General features: G+C 40.0%; 1 protein-coding gene and 1 pseudogene across 5 annotated transcripts in view; one reads left to right on the forward strand and one right to left on the reverse strand.

Annotated features, from left to right (window-relative positions):
- ITSN2 (intersectin 2) overlaps positions 1-18,448 on the reverse strand; it is a 155,570-nt gene that overhangs the window by 126,039 nt on the left and 11,083 nt on the right. The gene's annotated exons all lie outside the window — the stretch shown is intronic.
- Positions 3,256-3,575, forward strand: LOC112604618 (annotated as a pseudogene).

The following is an 18,448-nucleotide window of genomic DNA, read 5'->3' on the forward strand; positions in this document are numbered from 1 at the left end:
GCCATTCTCCTGCCTCAGCCTCCGAGTAGCTGGGACTACAGGCGCCCGCCACCACGCCCGGCTAGGTTTTTTTTTTTTTTTTTTTTTTTGGTAGAGTTTTACTCTTGTTGCCCAAGCTGGAGTGCAATGGTACAATCTCAGCTCACTGCAACCTCCGCCTCCCAGGTTTAAGCAATTCTCCTGCCTCAGTCTCCCAAGTAGCTGGGATTACAGGTGCGTAACATCACACCCGGCTAATTTTTTGTATTTTTAGTAGAAATGGGGTTTCACTATGTTAGCCAGGATGGTCTTGAACTCCTGACTTCAGGTGATCCACCTGCCTCAGCCTACCAAATTTCTGGGATTACAGGCGTGAGCCACTGCGCCCGGCCACAACTTTCAAACTCCCTTCTTCAGTAGACGACCAAAAATCAGAAAGCCACTCTAAAACCCAACAAAGTCTTCATCTGATGCTGTGAACAGGGAAAGTTTAGAGTGAGGGTTGACATTTCACATTTAGCATATTGTTTAACAACTTTTCACCAGTTGACCCTGACTTTCAGGAAGTGAAATGAAAATAGCAGAATTTATCTGAAGAACCAATGCTCTTTTGACGGATGCCATCTCAGTGGCATCACTGGAGAGTCCAGATTGCCTTACACACTGGTAACTAATGATTGGGGATCAGGTCCCAACAGATGTCTGGGTTTAAGGGAGTTAAGTCTCTGCTGAAAGATGGAAAGGGAGAAGAGGACATAAAAACAAATTTGTTTTCCATTCCACATGGTTTTACGTGCCAAGGTGGCCATGTGTGTTAAAGTCAGGGAATCCCTCCTCCCGGGAGCAAAGAGGAACTCTCTCAAAACTAGAAGGGAAAGGTGTTTTCCCCACATTCGTCCAGCTTCGGAGACATTCCATCAGTGACATATGGCCCTTCCCCCAAAAACAACAATGAAGCGTTCTGTGTGCTAACAACATAGCTTTAAAAAAAAAAAAAAAAAGAGAGAGAGAGAGAGAGAGAGATAGGGTGGGGGGGAAAGAAAGTTGTTGTATACTGTTAATGATTGTCTGCTCATGTCCTGCCTGAAATACCATAATTGTTTATGGAAAGTATCTCTACTAAAGCTGGATACAGTTTTACTTGGAAAAAAAAAAGAATGCCAAACAGCAGATCCTCAATAATCACAGGCATAATTCTGAAATAAAACCTGAGAATGAACCAAATATTAATAATATTACTGGCAATAAGGGCAAATCCCTTGGGTAAAGCTGAAGAGCTGAAGGTACTAGTATTACAGAATCTTTATCATCTGGTATGTGGAATTTAGCCACCCATGCATATAGGTACCATATTATATGTAACATTTATGTTGTATGTAAAATATGGGAGTATATTTTGTTGGAACCAATAAGCTTTTAAAACGTATTTCATATCTATTACATTTACATTCTCTCTGCCCCACTGTGGAATAATTACCTAATGCTTAACAATTCTACTAGTCTATTTGCAGAGTAGTACTTAAAGAATAATTATAATTATAATTGAAATTTTGAAAATGCAGCAGATACGAAAAACTTTTACATTTTTCAAAAAGCAATTAATAAATTAACATTTACTGTTTACCATTAATTCAATACACTTCTGTTGATCACAGTAGAGGTGCTGTGTCATGCTGAATGTTCACTGAGAATATAGTATGTTTCAGGTTCTGCAGAAGGAGCTTCAGACACTGAGAAGCTTGTAGACTTATCTACCAGGTGCCAGATACTGCTAGGCACCTTTGATAATACGGATACTCCTCTCACATATCCCTGCAAGGCAGATGATACTGTACTCATTTCACAGAAGAAACTGAAGAGATTAAATTACTTGCCCAAATTCAGTATGTCATGAAGCCAGAATGCAACCCCAAGTCTGTCTAATTCTAAAGCCCATGAACTTCCCATGGGCTTTGTCTGCCTCTTCCTCTCTTAAATGGAGATAATGCATCACAGGTTCCTGCAAACAGCAGGAGAACTTACTGTTAACACATTTGTCCAGGAGAAGAAAAACAAGCCAGAGATGACTCCCAACACACTGGACAGCATCAATCACATACATAAACTAGGGAGTGCTAATTGTTTCTTATCTCTTGGTATAACTCTCTGAAAGGAAGAAAAGGGTAACCAGCATATCCCCAGGTACATGACGGGTGCCTGTTTCAGGCAAGTGCAACTAAAGTCGGCATCCAACAAACACCCGTTTCTACTCTTCACAGGGGATGACATGTAGTGACGGGCAATTTTGGCAATGTGTAGTCATCATATATTTTGAATACTGTTAGTTACATACGGTTTTTAGAATATTCATATGATTTTGCTGCTCATTAAAAATTAATGGAGAACTGGCATTGTTACCTTTGTAGAAACCAATAAAACATATTGGGTAAATGGTAGGCATAAGGCAAAGAACACTGCTTCAATTTAATATAATTCAGATGCAATTTGGAGTAATTGCTAAACAGACAATGTAGAAAATATACTCACACTAAGACAGAAAAAAGTAGAAATGCTAGAACAAAAGCAGGAAATCCTGTTTTACAAAGGGTCAGTAAGACTCAGAAAAAGTCACAGCCATTGTAAGTGAAAAGTCGCTTAATTAAGGTTTAGGGGTTTTTTTGTTTTGTTTTTTGAGATGGAGTCTCATTCTGTCACGCAGACTGGAGTGCAGTGGCACAATCTCGGCTCACTGCAACCTCCACTTCCTGGGTTCAAGCAATTCTCTGGCCTCAGCCTTCTAATTAGCTGGGACTACAAGCACACACCACCATGCCCGGCTAGTTTTTTGTTGTTGTTGTTTTTTGAGATGGAGTCTCCCTCTGTCACCCAGGCTGGAGTGCAATGGCGTGATCTCGGCTCACTGCAACCTCCACCTCCCAGGTTCAAGCGATTTTCCTGCTTCAGCCTCCCGAGTAGCTGCGATTACAGACGCCCACCACCGCGCCCAGCTAATTTTTATATTTTTAGTAGAGGTGGGTTTCGCCATGTTGGCCAGGCTGGTTTCGAACTTCTGACCTCAGGTGATCTGCCTGCCTTGGCTTCCCAAAGTGTTGCAATTACAGGCATGAGCCACCATGCCCGGCCTAATTTTTGTATTTTTAGTAGAGATGGGGTTTCACCATCTTGATCAAACTCCAAACCCCTTGGCCCAGCCAAGGTTAAAGTTTTTGTTTGTTAAGAAGCACAGTTACAGAAAGAATTACAATTACCTTCCATGGCAACAGCACTCACGCAAACATGGTGAACATTCCTAAAACCCACAGGATTTTCTGTAATAAGTGTGGCAAGCACCAACCCCACAAAGTGACACAGTACAAGAAGGGCAAGGATTCTCTGTATGCTCATGGAAAGTGGTGTTATGACAGGAAGCAGAGCGGCTATGGTGGGCAAACTAAGCTGATTTTCCAAAAGAAGGCTAAAACTACAAAGAAGATTGTGCTAAGGCTTGAGTGCATTGAGCCCAACTGCAGATCTAAGAGAATGCTGGCTATTAAAGATGCAAGCATTTTGAACTGGGAGGAGATAAGAAGAGAAAGAGCCAAGTAAACCAGTTCTAAGTGTCATCTTTTCTTTTATTATGAAGACAATAAAATCTTGAGTTTATGTTAAATAATAATAATAATTACAATTATCATTTAGTCCAAAACCCTCAATTTTCAAGATGGAAAAACTAAGAAACTTGTAAAAGATCACAAGTTAAGAGCAAAGGTCCCAGAAACTGCGTCTCTGATGTAAATGTCCAGTGCTCTGGTTTTTTAAGACAAAGCATCACTCTGCCATGCAGGCAGGAATACAGAGGCATGATCTCAGCTCACTGCAACCTCTGCCACCTGGGCTTGAGCAATCTGCCCGTCTCAGCCTCCTGAGTAGCTAGGACTACAGGCATGTACCACCATGCTCGGCTAATTTTTAAATTTTTTGGTAGAGATGTGGCCTCACTACATTTCCCAGGCTGGTCTCCAACTCCTGCGCTCAAGCGAACCTCCCACCTTGGCCTCCCAAAGTGCTGGGATTACAAGCAAAAGCCACTGCACCCAGCCTTCCAGTGCTGTTTTTTCTTTTCTTTTTTTGGAGACAAGAGTCTCACTCTATCCCCCAGGCTGGAGTGCAGCACGCGATCTTGGCTCACTGCAACCTCCGCCTCCCAGGTTCAAGTGATTCTCATGCCTGAGCCTCCCGAGTAGCTGGGATTACAGGTGCCCACCACCATGCCTGGCTAATTCTTGTGTTTTTAGTAGAAATGGGGTTTCGCCATGTTGGCCAGGCTGGTCTTGAACTCCTGACCTCAGGTGATCCGCCCACCTCAGCCTTTCAAAGTGCTGGGATTACAGGTGTGAGCCACCATGCCCAGCCCAGTGCTCTGTTTTTAAGTTTCCCAACTTGCCCACTCATATCACCTGGGATACTTACTAATTGTACAGTATGAATAGAACCTAAATAAATGTTCTTGCCTTGAGACCCTTCCACACAGCTAGTAGTTTTTTCTTAAAGCTCTAATTGATGCCCCTGCCCCTTTCCTTAGAATATGCTTAGAAAATCTTCCACTGATTACAAGTTAAAGTCCAAACTTCTTAGTGTAAAATACGGCCCTCTTCAGTATCTCACTCTACCACATTCTCCAGGTACTTTCCCTTTCCATATGTCCTAAGTATATCAACCTTTTTTGAAACAGTAACTTTTGTTCTCTCCTCTACTTCATGAAGAGTTGCTCCCTTTGTCATGGTCATCACTTTCTTCTCCTTCTTTGATTCCCAATTCAAATGTCATCTTGTCTTTGAAAGACTTCTATCCTCCCAAGTAATCACTATCTCCTCTGTGTGTCCATACACTTGTTTACACCGCAATAATCTCATTTATTACACTATTTTAATTTCATGATTGCCTGTTTCACATGTCCTGGGGAGAGACCACTTTAATTTACCTCCGTATGCCTGGTTTCTAAATCAGATCTTCCAAAGAAAACACTCGATAAATATTTGCTGAACAAATGAATTGGGTAAATAATACAGTTAAGATACCAAAAAAGATGTGAATAAAGCAAGCAGAAAGAGGCAACGATAAATGAATATACAGAAAAGAAACCAGCAGGAAGCAGAACAGGCTCCAACCTACTTCCATTAAACCCTGCAGAAATCAGAGTTGTGCAACATGGCTCTCCTGTAACTTGGCTTTTCTTTCTTTTGAGTATACTTTTAAAGAAAGGTTTATTTCCATTGAATTCTGAAGGTTTTTTATTGAGAGTGAGGAAGAAGGCTCAGGTTTTTTAATTACTTCGTGATTCAATATTTTGAATCATTTTGATTAAATAAATTTGACTAATGGTTTGACATTCAAAAGCACAATCATCAATCATCAAGTTCCTGCAGGGGTGTGTGTGTGTCTATACGTATATATGTGGGTATAGATATCTTTTTTTTTTTTTTTTTGAGACAGATTCTCGCTCTATTACCCAGGCTGAAGTTCAGTGGCATGATCTCGGCTCACTGCAACCTCAGTCTCCTGGGTTCAAGTGATTCTCCTGCCTCAGCCTCCCAAGTAGCTGGGATTACAGGCGCGCACTACCATGCCCGGCTAATTTTTTGTATTTTTAGTAGAGACGGGGTTTCACCATGTTGGCCAGGCTGGTCTTGAACTCCTGACCTCGTGATCAGCCCACCTCAACCTCTCAAAGTGCTGGGATTACAGGTGTGAGCCACCGTGCCTGGCCTTTTTTTTTTTTTTTTTTTTTTGAGACATGGCCTTGCTACATTACCCAGGCTAGACTCAAACTCCTGATCTCCAGAGATCCTCCTGCCACCTCAGCCTCTCGAGTAGCCAGGACTACAAGTGTGCACCACTGTGCCCAGCTTCCTGCAGGTATATTTTATAAAACTTTCTCTAGGGTGTCTGCCACTCCCAGCATGTGCTAGGTACACACAGCCATCGTCCAAACTATACTTGCTGATCAGCTGAGAAAAATGTTCCTGTCTCATTCAGTTCCCAAGGAGATCAAGGTCAGTTTTATATTAATGTAAACCAAAAATAAAATTCTAAGGCCCCCTAACCATCTGAATGGACTTCCTTCTCATCCAGGGCACTGTTAAAATTTAACCTGAGGCTGGTTCAGGCCATGATGGGAAGTGGGGTTCAGACATACTCATTAAATCTCACTGGCATTAACATCAACACAGATAGTCTGATACGAAGCATTTACAATCTATCCTCTCAGAAGCCTGCCACCCAGAGGCTTCATCTGCATGATAAAACTTTAGTCTTTATAACCTCTTACCATCATAACGCAGTCTTTTCCTTTCTACTGATCCCAGACCTTTAGATAAACTCAACCGATTGTCAACCAGAAAATTTTTAAATCTACCTATAAACTGAAAGGCCACCCTCCCCTTCGAGTTGTCCCACCTTTCTGGATGGAACCAATGAATTTCTTAAATGTATTTGATTGAAGTCTCTTGTCTCCCTAAAATGTATAAAACCAGCTGTACCCCAACCACCAGGGCACATGTTCTCAGGACTTCCTAAAGGCTGTGTCACGGGCCGTGGTCACTCATATTTGGCTCAGAATAAATCTCTTCAAATATTTTAGAGAGTTTGGTTCTTTTCATCAACATGAGAAGAGCCTGAGCAAAATTACCTGCTAGTTTATAGTTTCTGCAGTAAGACGAAATTTACAGAATACATATATTCCCCACATGAGCATTCATTCATTCTTTCATTCTACCATTCATTTATTCATCAAACATGAATGGTCATTATAATAAAGGGATTTGGCCAGGTGCAGTGGCTCACACCTGTAATCCCAACAACTCAAGAGACTAAGGCAGGAGGATTGATGAGGCCAGGAGTTCAAGACCAGCCCAGACAACACAGCAAGACCCCATCCCTACAAAAATAATAATAAATAATAAAGGGATTTGGGGAATGCCAAGAGAACCCAGAGAATAGAACAAACACTACTTGAGAGAAATCAAAGTAAGGTACATGTAATCACGGAGGTAACATTTGTGTAAGAATTATCTGAGGTCGGTGGCAAACTGAATGAACTCCAAGTGTCCTTGGAGTGAATGACATTGCATAGTGTGCGGATAGGCTCTGTTATAAAGAAAGGAAGTTTCTGAACCTAAGAGAAGGACTAGTTAAAAGGAGGAAAGCACAAGAGCCAGTGTAACACTAAAACCACTCCTACTCCTATTCAAAAACTGTGTGATTTGAGAGTGATGTAATTTCAAAGAAGTCACTTCATCTTAAGAGGTGCAAGAGGCCAGGTGTGGTAGCTCACACCTGTAATCCCAGCACTTTAGGAGACCAAGGCAGGCAGATCGTTTGAGTCCTGGGTAATACAAGGAAACACCATCTCTACAAAAAATACAAAAATTAGCCGGGTGTGGTGATGTGTGCCTGTAGTCCCAGCTACTCATGAAGCTGAGGTGGGAGGGTCACTTGACCTTGGAAGGCGAAGGTTGCAGTGACCTGAGATTGTGCCACTGCACTCCAGCCTGAGCGACAGAATGAGACTCTGTCTCAAAAAAAAAAAAAAAAAAAAAAAGAGATTTAAACCTTTAGAAACCCAGTAGTCTTCAAATTACGCTCCTTGGAGTTCTAAAAGTTTCAAGGCGGTACAATAGAGGTGGGGTAGGGAGGAAAGGGGGAAGGTTGGAATGGACACCAACTTCAATGAGAGTGGCTCTGTTTTTGTGTTTTACATATTGAGGCTTCTCCATAAGATTTCATCTGATTTTTTTTTTTTTTAAGAGATAAATGACAACATACTGAACTCCATCCTCTTCATTTCAGAAACAACTAAATAGGTCAGGTGTGGTTCACGGCTCATACCTGCAATCCCAGCACTTTGGGAGGCCACAGTGGGAGGATCACTTGAGCCCAGGAGCTCAAGACTAGCCTGGGCAACACAGGGAGACTCTTTCTCTACAAGAAATTAAAAACTTAGTTGGGCATAGAACTGTAGTTCTAGCTACTCAGGAGGCTGAGGTGAAAGGATCATTTGAGCCCAGGAGTTCAAGGTTACAATGATCTATATTATCACGCCACTGCACTCCAGCTTGGGTAACAAAGTGAGACAGTGTCTCTAAGATAAATTAATGTAAAAAAACAAATAGAAGCCAAAGAGATTAAGTAACCAAGATCACACAATTTAAGAAAAACAGTAAGCCATGCTATTGATTTTGGACATTGCTGTGCAAGTCATGGAGAGCCAGTATTTAAAACACAGTATAAAGGTAAGTGTACTTGGCAGGGCACGGTGGCTCACGCCTGTAATCCCAGCACTTTGGGAGACCGAGGTGGTGGATTACCTGAGGTCAGGAGTTTGAGACCAGCCTGGCCAAGATGGTGTAACCCCATCTCTACTAAAAATACAAAAATTAGCCGGGCATGGTGGCGCACACTTGTAGTCTCAGCTACTTGGAAGGCTGAGGCAGGAGAATCGCTTGAACCCAGGAGGTGGAGGTTGCCGTGAGCTGAGATCACGCCACTGCACTCCAGCCTGAGTGACAGAATGAAACCCCATTCAAAAAAAAAAAAAAAGTTGAATGTACTTGTTTACCCAGCATCAAGAAAAAGAAAGTCAAAATTGTCGCCGTCCCCCAAGTCTCCTTATGCTCCCTTCCAGCCTCTGTCCCACCAGTGAAACATGATCCCCACTTCGAATACCATAGATTCGTTCTGTCTGTTAAGGTACTTTATATGAATGAAATTATGTAGTCCATTGTGTCTCTTTTGTTCAGCATTTGTTCTATAAGTTGTGTCATTATAGATCCTGTGTTCTCAAAAAAGAAAACACACACACACATATAGTATATATTCTAGTTAGAGACCCAGATTTGGTAGTTATCAGAGATTAGGAATACTTGTAATGTCAGTGAATTACATTATCCAGGGAAAGTACATATAAAAAAAATACATAAGACTGGTCTTTTAAAAGGAGAGGAAGACAACTCTGATAAGCAGTATAGGAACAAACTGGATTTTTGAGTCTTGAGACAAACATACCAATTATGAAGTGACTAGCATAGTCCAGGCAGTGAGAACTTGAACTTCAGCAATGGAGAAGAGGTATTTCAAAGGTACAATAGACAGGATTTTCTGATGAGCTAAATGTGGAAGATGAAAGAGGAGCATCACAGATGGGTTTCTATCTTGGGTGACTGTAGAGCAGTAATATTAACCAACACAGAAGCTCTAAGAAAGTAGGAATCTAGACATTAGATTTGGGGGATGAACAACAAAATGTTCAATTTTGAGCATACCTAATCTGATCCACCTACAAAGACATCTAGATGGAAGCATTCAAGAGATAGTGAACACTCTATCTAGAAACTCAGATTTCGTAGTCATTAGGGATTGGGAGTGGTTGTAATCATGTGGGTGAATGACACTATCCAGAGAAATAATGTATAAGAAAAAAGAGACAAGATTAGTCAGAAACAGAAGTTCAGAAACAGGAGAAATCAGGATACAGAGTTAAGAGTTTCAAGGAGAAAATGGAATTGACACAGAAGACTCAGCTATTAGAGTTGGCAATCTGGAGTGAGTGTAGTTCTAGTACAGTGATGGCCGTAAAAGCCAAACTGAAGCAAATTAGGCAATAAATGTTCAAAATAAGGGGAAGAGCCTGGGCCTAGTGGCTCACACCTATTATCCAAGCACTTCGGGTGGCCAAGGCAGGCAGATCGCATGAAGTCAGGAGACCAGTCTCGTGGTCAACATGGTGAAACCCTGTCTCTACTAAAAATACAAAAATGAGCCGGGCATGGTGGTGAGTGCCTGTGAGGCGGGAGAATAGCTTAAACCCAGGAGATGGAGGTTGCAGGGAGCCAAGATCGCACCACTGCCCTCCAGCCTGGGCGACAGAGCAAGATTTCCTCTCAAAAAATACATAGGAAAAAAAGTAAGATTTAAGAAAGGGAGGCAGAGTTATCATAAGGCTTTGGTTTTTAGGTGACAGAACAAAACTATTTTTAGACAAAAAAAAAAAAAAAGAAATAAAGATTTAATTTACAAAGAGGAGAAGGAAAAGAAGTTACCTAATGGAAGTTAGGGCCCGAAAAAGTAGTAGTAGACAGCACTAGAACACCAAGTTAGAACCTGGGACAGATACTTCTGTCTCTGAGAAAGAAGTTCAGGAACAGCAGTAAGAACGAACACACACACACGTAAGTTTAGAAGCAGAAGAAAGAGCAGTTGGGAAAGTACAGATTTTTTTCTACCATTTTTCTTTTCTTTTATAGATACATATCTTTTAGAGACAGTCAATGTTGCCCCGGCTGGAGTGCAGTGGCATAATCATGGCGCACTGCAGCCTCGACCTCCCAGGCTCACGTGATTCTCCCACCTCAGCTTTTCAAGTGGCTGGGACCACAAGAGTGCGCTGCCAAGTTCAGCTAATTTTTAAAATTTTTTATAGAGGTGCGGTCTCCCTATGTTGCCCAAGCTGGTCTCAAACTCCTAAGCTCAAGAGATCCTCCCACCTCAGCCTCCCAATGCAAGCTTTCTTTGTCTCTCTTCTTTAGGCTCAGGTAACAGCCCAAAGGGCAGGGCTAAAGACAGACTCCTTGATCTCACAGGCCCTCAAGAGTCTAAGCACAAATTTCTCTCCTCTTCAAGCCAAAAAAGAGAAAGACACATGCAAATCAGTTCCCATGACTCAACCAGTTATGTGCATTTCAGCTTGCATTCAAATTAGCTTAGGCCCTACACATCAAAACATTTGTTAAAATGAATGAATATGAAGGAAAACATTCTAGGCAGAGGTTACTCTGCAAAAGCAGAGTAACTAGTGTGGTCTGGAAAAATAAATTACTTATTCACATGTAATAGTGAAGGGCTGGCCTGGCACAGTGGCTCATGCCTGTAATCCTAGCACTTGGGAGGCCGAGGCGGTGGATCACCTTGAGGTCAGGAGTTCAAGACCAGCCTGGACAACATGGCGAAATCCCTCTCTACCAAAAATACAAAAAATTAGCCAGGCGAGGTGGCATGCGCCTGTGGTCCCAACTACTCAGGAGGCTGAGGAGGGAGGACTGCTTGAGTCTGTAAGGTACAGGTTGCAGTGAGTCAAGATCGTGCCACTGTACTCCAGCCTGAATAACAGAGTGAGACTCTATCTCAAAAAAAAAAAAAAAAAAAAAAGAATAGTGAAAGGCTAATAACAATGCAAGCAACCATAACAGATACAAAAATAAGTACTACATCAACGCCTAGCTGATACAAATGTCAATTAGCACAAGATCCTTAAAACAATCGGAAAAATTAAACATTTATATATATATATATATATATATATATATATATATAAAATAGTGAAAGTCCATTACCAAGAAAACAATCATTAGCAGTTTTGAATAGATTGTTCCAGAGATTTCCTATTTATGTACTAGCAAGTATCACTTTTACAAAAATGAAGTCATACTTCATTGTTCTGCTTTTTTCATATTACCAATTTTTCACAGTAAATAAGTAATCTTCTATTTTTCCAGACCACACTAGTTACTCTGCTTTTGCTCATACTGTAACCTCTGTCTAGAATATTTCCCTTCACATTCATTCATTTTAACAAATGTTACAATTAATGCTACAATAAACATTCTTCATACATGTGTGTACATACAGGTCTGTGGACAGATGTGTGTTTCCAAAGATAAATTCTGTAAGTGGAAGTAGCAGGTTAGAGAGTATGAACATTCTAATTTTAATAGATAATACCAAACAGCCCCCTAAATTGAACTTTACCTATAAAGTCTCTCAATACAGGCTGATAGCATAACACCAATAAGATGGGGTTTAGAGACACAACCCTCTAACTCTGACTTAATTCAAAAGACATCTTAGAGTACCTATACCAGTAATATACTGCATTTCCACTAAGCAATTTTCCACAAACATTATTTCCCTTAACTAAGCTTTCTTCTCCAAACACATGTAATTTATAAGCACATGCTCCACAAAAATCTCAAACATGAAAAACTTACTAAGCAGACTCCACAGACGGGGGAAGAGGGGTGAATGTGAAGACCCAGTCCTGATTACCACAGTTAACAGTTTGGTATTTGTTTTTCCAGATTTATCTGATGCATATATAAACAAACATGTTATTTTCAAACCCAAATAAAATTATGCTAGTCAATTAATATTCTATTAATTTCATTGCACATATTATGGATATCCTTCCATAGCAATATATAACACATCAATCATATCCTTTTAAATAGGTGTACAGCATTTTATTACAGGATGTACCAGAAATTAAGCTATCTCCCATTGGTGGACATTAAGACGGTTCCCAATTTTTTGCTTAACAAACCATACTACTTTGAACATCCTCATAGATACACTGAGTATTTAGGTAGGACAATACTTCTAGAAGTAGAATTAATGGGTATCAAGTTGCTTTCCAAAATTATTAATAGTACCATTTTATATTCCCACTGGTATGTAAACATACTTGTTTCTGTATAATCTTGCCAATATTTGATATAAACAATTATTTTATATATTGCCAACCTGAGAGGCAAATTTTTTCTAAATTTTCATTTCTCTGATCATTAGGGAACTCAGCATCTTTCATATATCTATCATGTATATTTCTCCTATGAATTGCCTATTCATTTATTTTGTCCATTTTCTATAGCACGCTGCTCAATGGAAATACAACACAAACTACATAATGTAATTTTAAATGTTCTAGTAGCCACATGTTATAAAGTAAAATTAGGCCAGGCGCAGTGGCTTATGCCTTTCCCAGCACTTTGGGACACTGAGGCAGGTGGATCATCTGAGGTCAGGAGTTTGAGACCAGCCTGTCCAACATGGTAAAACTCCGTCTCTACTAAAAATATAAAAATTACCTGGGTGTAGTGGCGGGCACCTGTAATCTCAGTTATGCAGGAAGCTGAGGCAAGAGAATCGCTTGAACCTAAGAGGCAGAGGTTGCAGTGAGCCTAGACTGCATCAGTGCACTCCAGTTTGGATAACAGAGTGAGACTCCGTTTCAAAAAAATACATAAAAAGTAAAAATAAACAGGTAAAATCTGTGTTAATATATTTTAATTAGTTCGTATCTAAATATTATCATCTCAACATATGATCAGTATAAAAATTCTTAAGGCATTTTACATTTTTGTACTAAGTCTTCAAACTCCAGCTTTTACACTTATTATACACTTGGAGTACTTCTCAATATAGAACTAGCCACATTTCATGTGCTGATTAACCGCATGTTGCTAGAGGCTACTGTATGGGATAATGTGGGTCTACAGGATCTTTATATGTCAGAGCTCAGATTTCCCCCATTTCAGCCTTTTTTTCCCCTATATTTTTATTTTTACTGTACAAATAATTTAAAAGCAAAGGCTTCAAATAATGTAAAATTATGAAGAACAAAACATGACAGTCTTCTTTATTACCTCACAGTACCATCTCCAAGCTAACCGTATCAGCCATTGAAGTACATTCTCACAGCCTATTTTTACATATTATATAAATGCATATATATCCATATGTATTTTACATTGTCTTAACCTTCTTCTAAGATAATACCCATCAGAAATACCATATTCAACTCTACATAATATTCAACAGGATGGATAGATCAAAATTTGTTTTTTAATAGACACGTAATACATTTATATCTCATTGTAAAAACTTAAAACATACAAATAAAGTCAATTTCTTTTGACCACCCTTCCCCATAAGTCTCTTAAATTACCCAATGTTGTTAACAACATGACCTGTATCCATGGATCTTTTTCTATGTATTACAATAATAGATATTATATTAATAGTAAGCTTTTACCTGTAACATATGCTACAAATGCTTTTAATCTAACTTGTTTGTCTTTTAATTTTAGGGCATCTTTCATTATACCAATTTAAATTTATCTTTCCTTTATAACTTGCCATACAAAGTCATAAAGTGAGTGAGTGTCTTGTCATACAAAGAAAGGCCTGTCTCATACCAAGTCTTATACCAGAAAATTGTCCTATATTTTATTCTAGTACCTCTATGATTTAGGGGTTTTATGTACATATTTCATCTACGTGGATTTTATTTTGGAGTGAAGAAATGGATATGAGTCCGAATTGTTTGCACTACCCTTCTACCACCACCACTTGCAATGTCTAGCAGTGTCTACCCTTCTTATCTCTATGACCCCTAAGACTATATCCCAGCCCATAAAGATGGAAAGGCAGAAGGCTACGTAGAGTATAGCACAGAAAGGAGGGTGGGGATTAACTGCAGAGAGGAAAAACTTGACAAACACTACTTCAGCCAGGTGGTCAAGGTCAACATCAACAGTCATAAACCATGCAGACAGTATGTGCTCTTGATAAGATGAAAGTATCATTTTGCCTTTGTGATCTTTCTCCTAAGAATTCATTAACTTAGTCCAAGCATGACAAATCATCAAATTCCAATATACCCACAATATATTTATATATCTTCTATAATATCTGTCCAGTAACCTCTCAAAACTGTCAAAGTCATCAAAAACAAGGAAAGTCTAAGGAACAGTCACAACCAAGAGGAGTCTAAGGAGTCATGACAGCTAAATGGATTGTGGTAACCCGGAACAGAACAAGGACATTAAGTAAAAACTAAGGAAACTGAAATACTGCATAGACTTCAGTTAATAATACAATCAATATTGGTTCATTATTTCTAACAAACATACCATGCTAAGATATTAATAATAGGGGAAACCATGCGTGGGATGCATGAAGGGATATATATGGGAACTTTGTTCTATTTGCTCCATTTTTCTCTAAATTTAAAACTGTTTAAAAAACAATTAAGCCTATCAATTTTTTTTTTTTTTTTTTTTTTTTGAGACGAGTCTCACTCTGTCGCCCAGGCTGGAGTGCGGTGGCCGGATCTCAGCTCACTGCAAGCTCCGCCTCCCGGGTTTACGCCATTCTCCTGTCTCAGCCTCCCGAGTAGCTGGGACTACAGGCGCCCGCCACCACACCCGGATAGTTTCTTGCATTTTTTTAGTAGAGACGGGATTTCACCATGTTAGCCAGGATGGTCTCGATCTCCTGACCTCGTGATCCACCCGTCTCGGCCTCCCAAAGTGCTGGGATTATAGGCTTGAGCCACCGCGCCCAGCCCTATCAATTTTATAAAAAGCAAATACTTCAGAAGTAGAAGAGTATAGGTAAACATGTGCCTCTAATTTTGACCACATTCATTAAAAACAAAATACCCACTGGATCCATATAGAAATTTATCTTTTTTTTTTTTTTTTTGAGACACAGTCTGGCTCTGTCACCTAGGCTGGAATGCAGTGGCACAATCTTGGCTCACTGCAACCCCCACCTCCTGGTTTCAAGTGATTCGCCTGCCTCAGCCTCCCGAGTAGCTGCTACTACAGGCACCCGCCGCCACGCCCGGCTAATTTTTTTTGTATTAGTAGAGATGAGGTTTCACCATATTGGCCAGGCTGGTCTTGAACTCCTGACCTTGTGATCTGCCCACCTTGGCCTCCCAAAGTGCTGGGATTACAGGCATGAGCCACCGCAACCTGCAGAAATTTATCTTAAGAAAAAAATCTAAAGAAGGAAAATAGATTGCAAGGATGCACAGTACAGTTTTACCAATATTAGAAAAAATACAAATAAGCTAATTTATCCAAAAATAGAGAAAGAAGCAAAAAATTAAAGTTATATTCACTCGGAATATTATTTACCTATTACAAATGATAATTTCAAGGCTATAGGAGATAGGAAATGTTTATCATATAACGCAAATTTTTTTAAAAAAAATACAAATTGTAGGCCAGGCGCTATGGCTCACACCTGTAATCCCAGTACTTTGGGAGGCCGAAGCAGGTGGATCACCTGAGGTCGGGAGTTTGAGACCAGCCTGACCAACATGGAGAAACCCCATTCCTACCGAAAATACAAAATTAGCTGGGCGTGGTGGTGCATGCCTGTAATCCCAGCTACTCGGTAGGCTGAGGCAGGAAAATCGCTTGAACCCGGGAATTGCAGGTTGAGGTGAGCCAAGATCACGCCATTGCACTCCACCCCAGGTAATAAGAGCGAAACTCCATCTCAAAAAAAAAAAAAAAAAAAAAAAATTGTAGAATATGAATGCAAATTTGGGTATTCCTTTTTTTTTAAATCTTACATGAACCACATATACCAAAATGTTAAGTGATTAAAAACAGACAAGGCTAAACACGGAGGCTAATGCTTGTAATCCTAGCGCTTTTGGGAGGCCAACACAGGAGGATCATTTGAGGCCAGGAGTTCAAGACCAGCCTAGGAACGTAGTGAGACCCCATCTCTACCAATAATTTTAAAATTAGCTGGGTGTGGTGGGTGGTGTGCATCTACAGTCCTAACTACTCAGGAGACTGAGGTGGGAGGATCACTGGAACCCAAGAGTTCGAGATTACAGTGAGCTATGAACATGAGACTGAACTCCAGCTGGACAACAGTGAGACCCTGTATCTATAAAAATAAATAAAAAGTAAAAGTAAAAAACAAATACTAAGATCTTAGTAAAGATCTTACTCTTCAGTAAAGAGAAGTCTATGGTAAACTTACAACTAGTTTTTCAAATACTATGTTTTGGTTTTTTTTTCTTTTTTGCAACAGAGTTTCACTCTATTGCCCAGGCTGGAGTGCAGTGGTGCAATATTGGCTCACTGCAACCTCCGCCTCCTGGGTTCAAGTGATTATTCTGCCGCAGCCTCCCAAGTAGGTGGGAGGTGCCCACCACCACGCCTGACTAATTTTTTGTACTTTTAGTAGAGACATTTAAGAAGAGACAAGGTTTCACCATGTTGGCCAGGCTGGTCTCGAACTCCTGACCTCAAGTGACCCGCCCGCCTCAGCCTCCCAAAGTGCTAGGATTACAGGCATGAGCCACAGCACCCAGCAGCCCTTGTCTATTTTTCAGTCTATTATAAATGATAATAAATAACAAGTCTCTTTTACTAAAAGCATTTAACTGAAATTACCATTTCATCTCAAATCCAGTCATGCTACATCTTGTGCTAAAAACTACAGAGCAAAAGTACACTACAACAAACACACCCTGCTGCAGGGGCAGAAAGAGCCTGGCATCTAAGCCGATGCCACACCCCATAAGGGTCTGCATGTGAATAACTTTTATCTGTGATTGGCAGTTTCAGATCTCAACCAAAAGGCTAACAGAACAAAAGAGTAAAGAAATTCCAAGTAGCAGCTAATGGGCAGAAAAGCATTTGTCCATTTTCCTATGCTATCAAGCCAATTAAATTTTTTTTAAATTACCAATATACTTCAATTACTACAAATAAAGCATACTATCGCTGCGCAAAAATAGCACTTTTGAATATAACATCAAAAGAAACATCCAAGAAAGCAAACATAAAATAATAATAAATGTGGGCCCATTGCAGTGGCTCACACCTGTAATCCCAGCACTCTTGGAGGCCAAGGCAGGACGACAGCTTGAGCTCAGGAGTTTGAGACCAGTCTGAGCAACATAGTGAGACTCTGTCCCTACAACAACAATCATCATCATCATCATCATCATCAACATGCAATGAGGATTTGTTTAAAGCAAACTCCAAAATCTAACAGGGAAAAAAATTACCAAGAAAAAATAAAATAGAGATATTGTAACACAGAATTTGTTACACTAAAACCAAGAGCATACCCAGAAAACATCCTTCACTCACACCACCACCTAACCAAAGCAAGGTCTCACTTCTCCCAAAGATTTCAAACCACAAATTTACAAATTCTTTTCATCAACCTGAATTCTTTAATTTGGATGGTTATGGACTTTTTTTTTTTTTTTTAATCTGATAAAACCTATGGTTGTTCTCCCTGGAAAAACACAAATGTACAAAGTCTGGCACATCATTCCGAAGGTTTCACACCTCCAAAGCCAACTGTAGACTTTCAGACAATTCATGTATTCCATAGCTTAAATGTTTAATAACATACACAAACCCTCATTCTTAAAAAAAGATAATAAGTGGGAAAGACCCTTCCAATTATGTAATCCACTCATTCCCAAACTATTTTTTTAAAGGAATAAAAGAATGGCTACTCCATAGGCAGAGCAGCAGCCTCACTCCCAAACTATTCTAACCATCACCCACCTAAGTAGGACAAGAGATCTAACCTTCCTACCTCCTCCCATTTTCTAGTACACAAATAACTCCCTAATGAAGAATTGTAGCAATGTAACAAGCACACAAGGGCAAAACGGTCCACAAAAATTTAAATGTAACATTAATTCTACAATTATATTCATCCAAAAATAACAGCAATTGGAACCACAGCCAATTTGAGACAACACCACTGATGCAGTGAAAATAATATCTTCTGAGTGTGGGCATGTATAGGATTAATTTTCTAGTGCTGCCAAAGCATGGTATAGCTGGCAGATTTCTTAGAAGAAAACTAAACTAGAGCC

This window comes from Theropithecus gelada, chromosome 13 (assembly GCF_003255815.1).
Source record: "Theropithecus gelada isolate Dixy chromosome 13, Tgel_1.0, whole genome shotgun sequence".
In the NCBI taxonomy this organism is placed as follows: domain Eukaryota; kingdom Metazoa; phylum Chordata; class Mammalia; order Primates; family Cercopithecidae; genus Theropithecus; species Theropithecus gelada.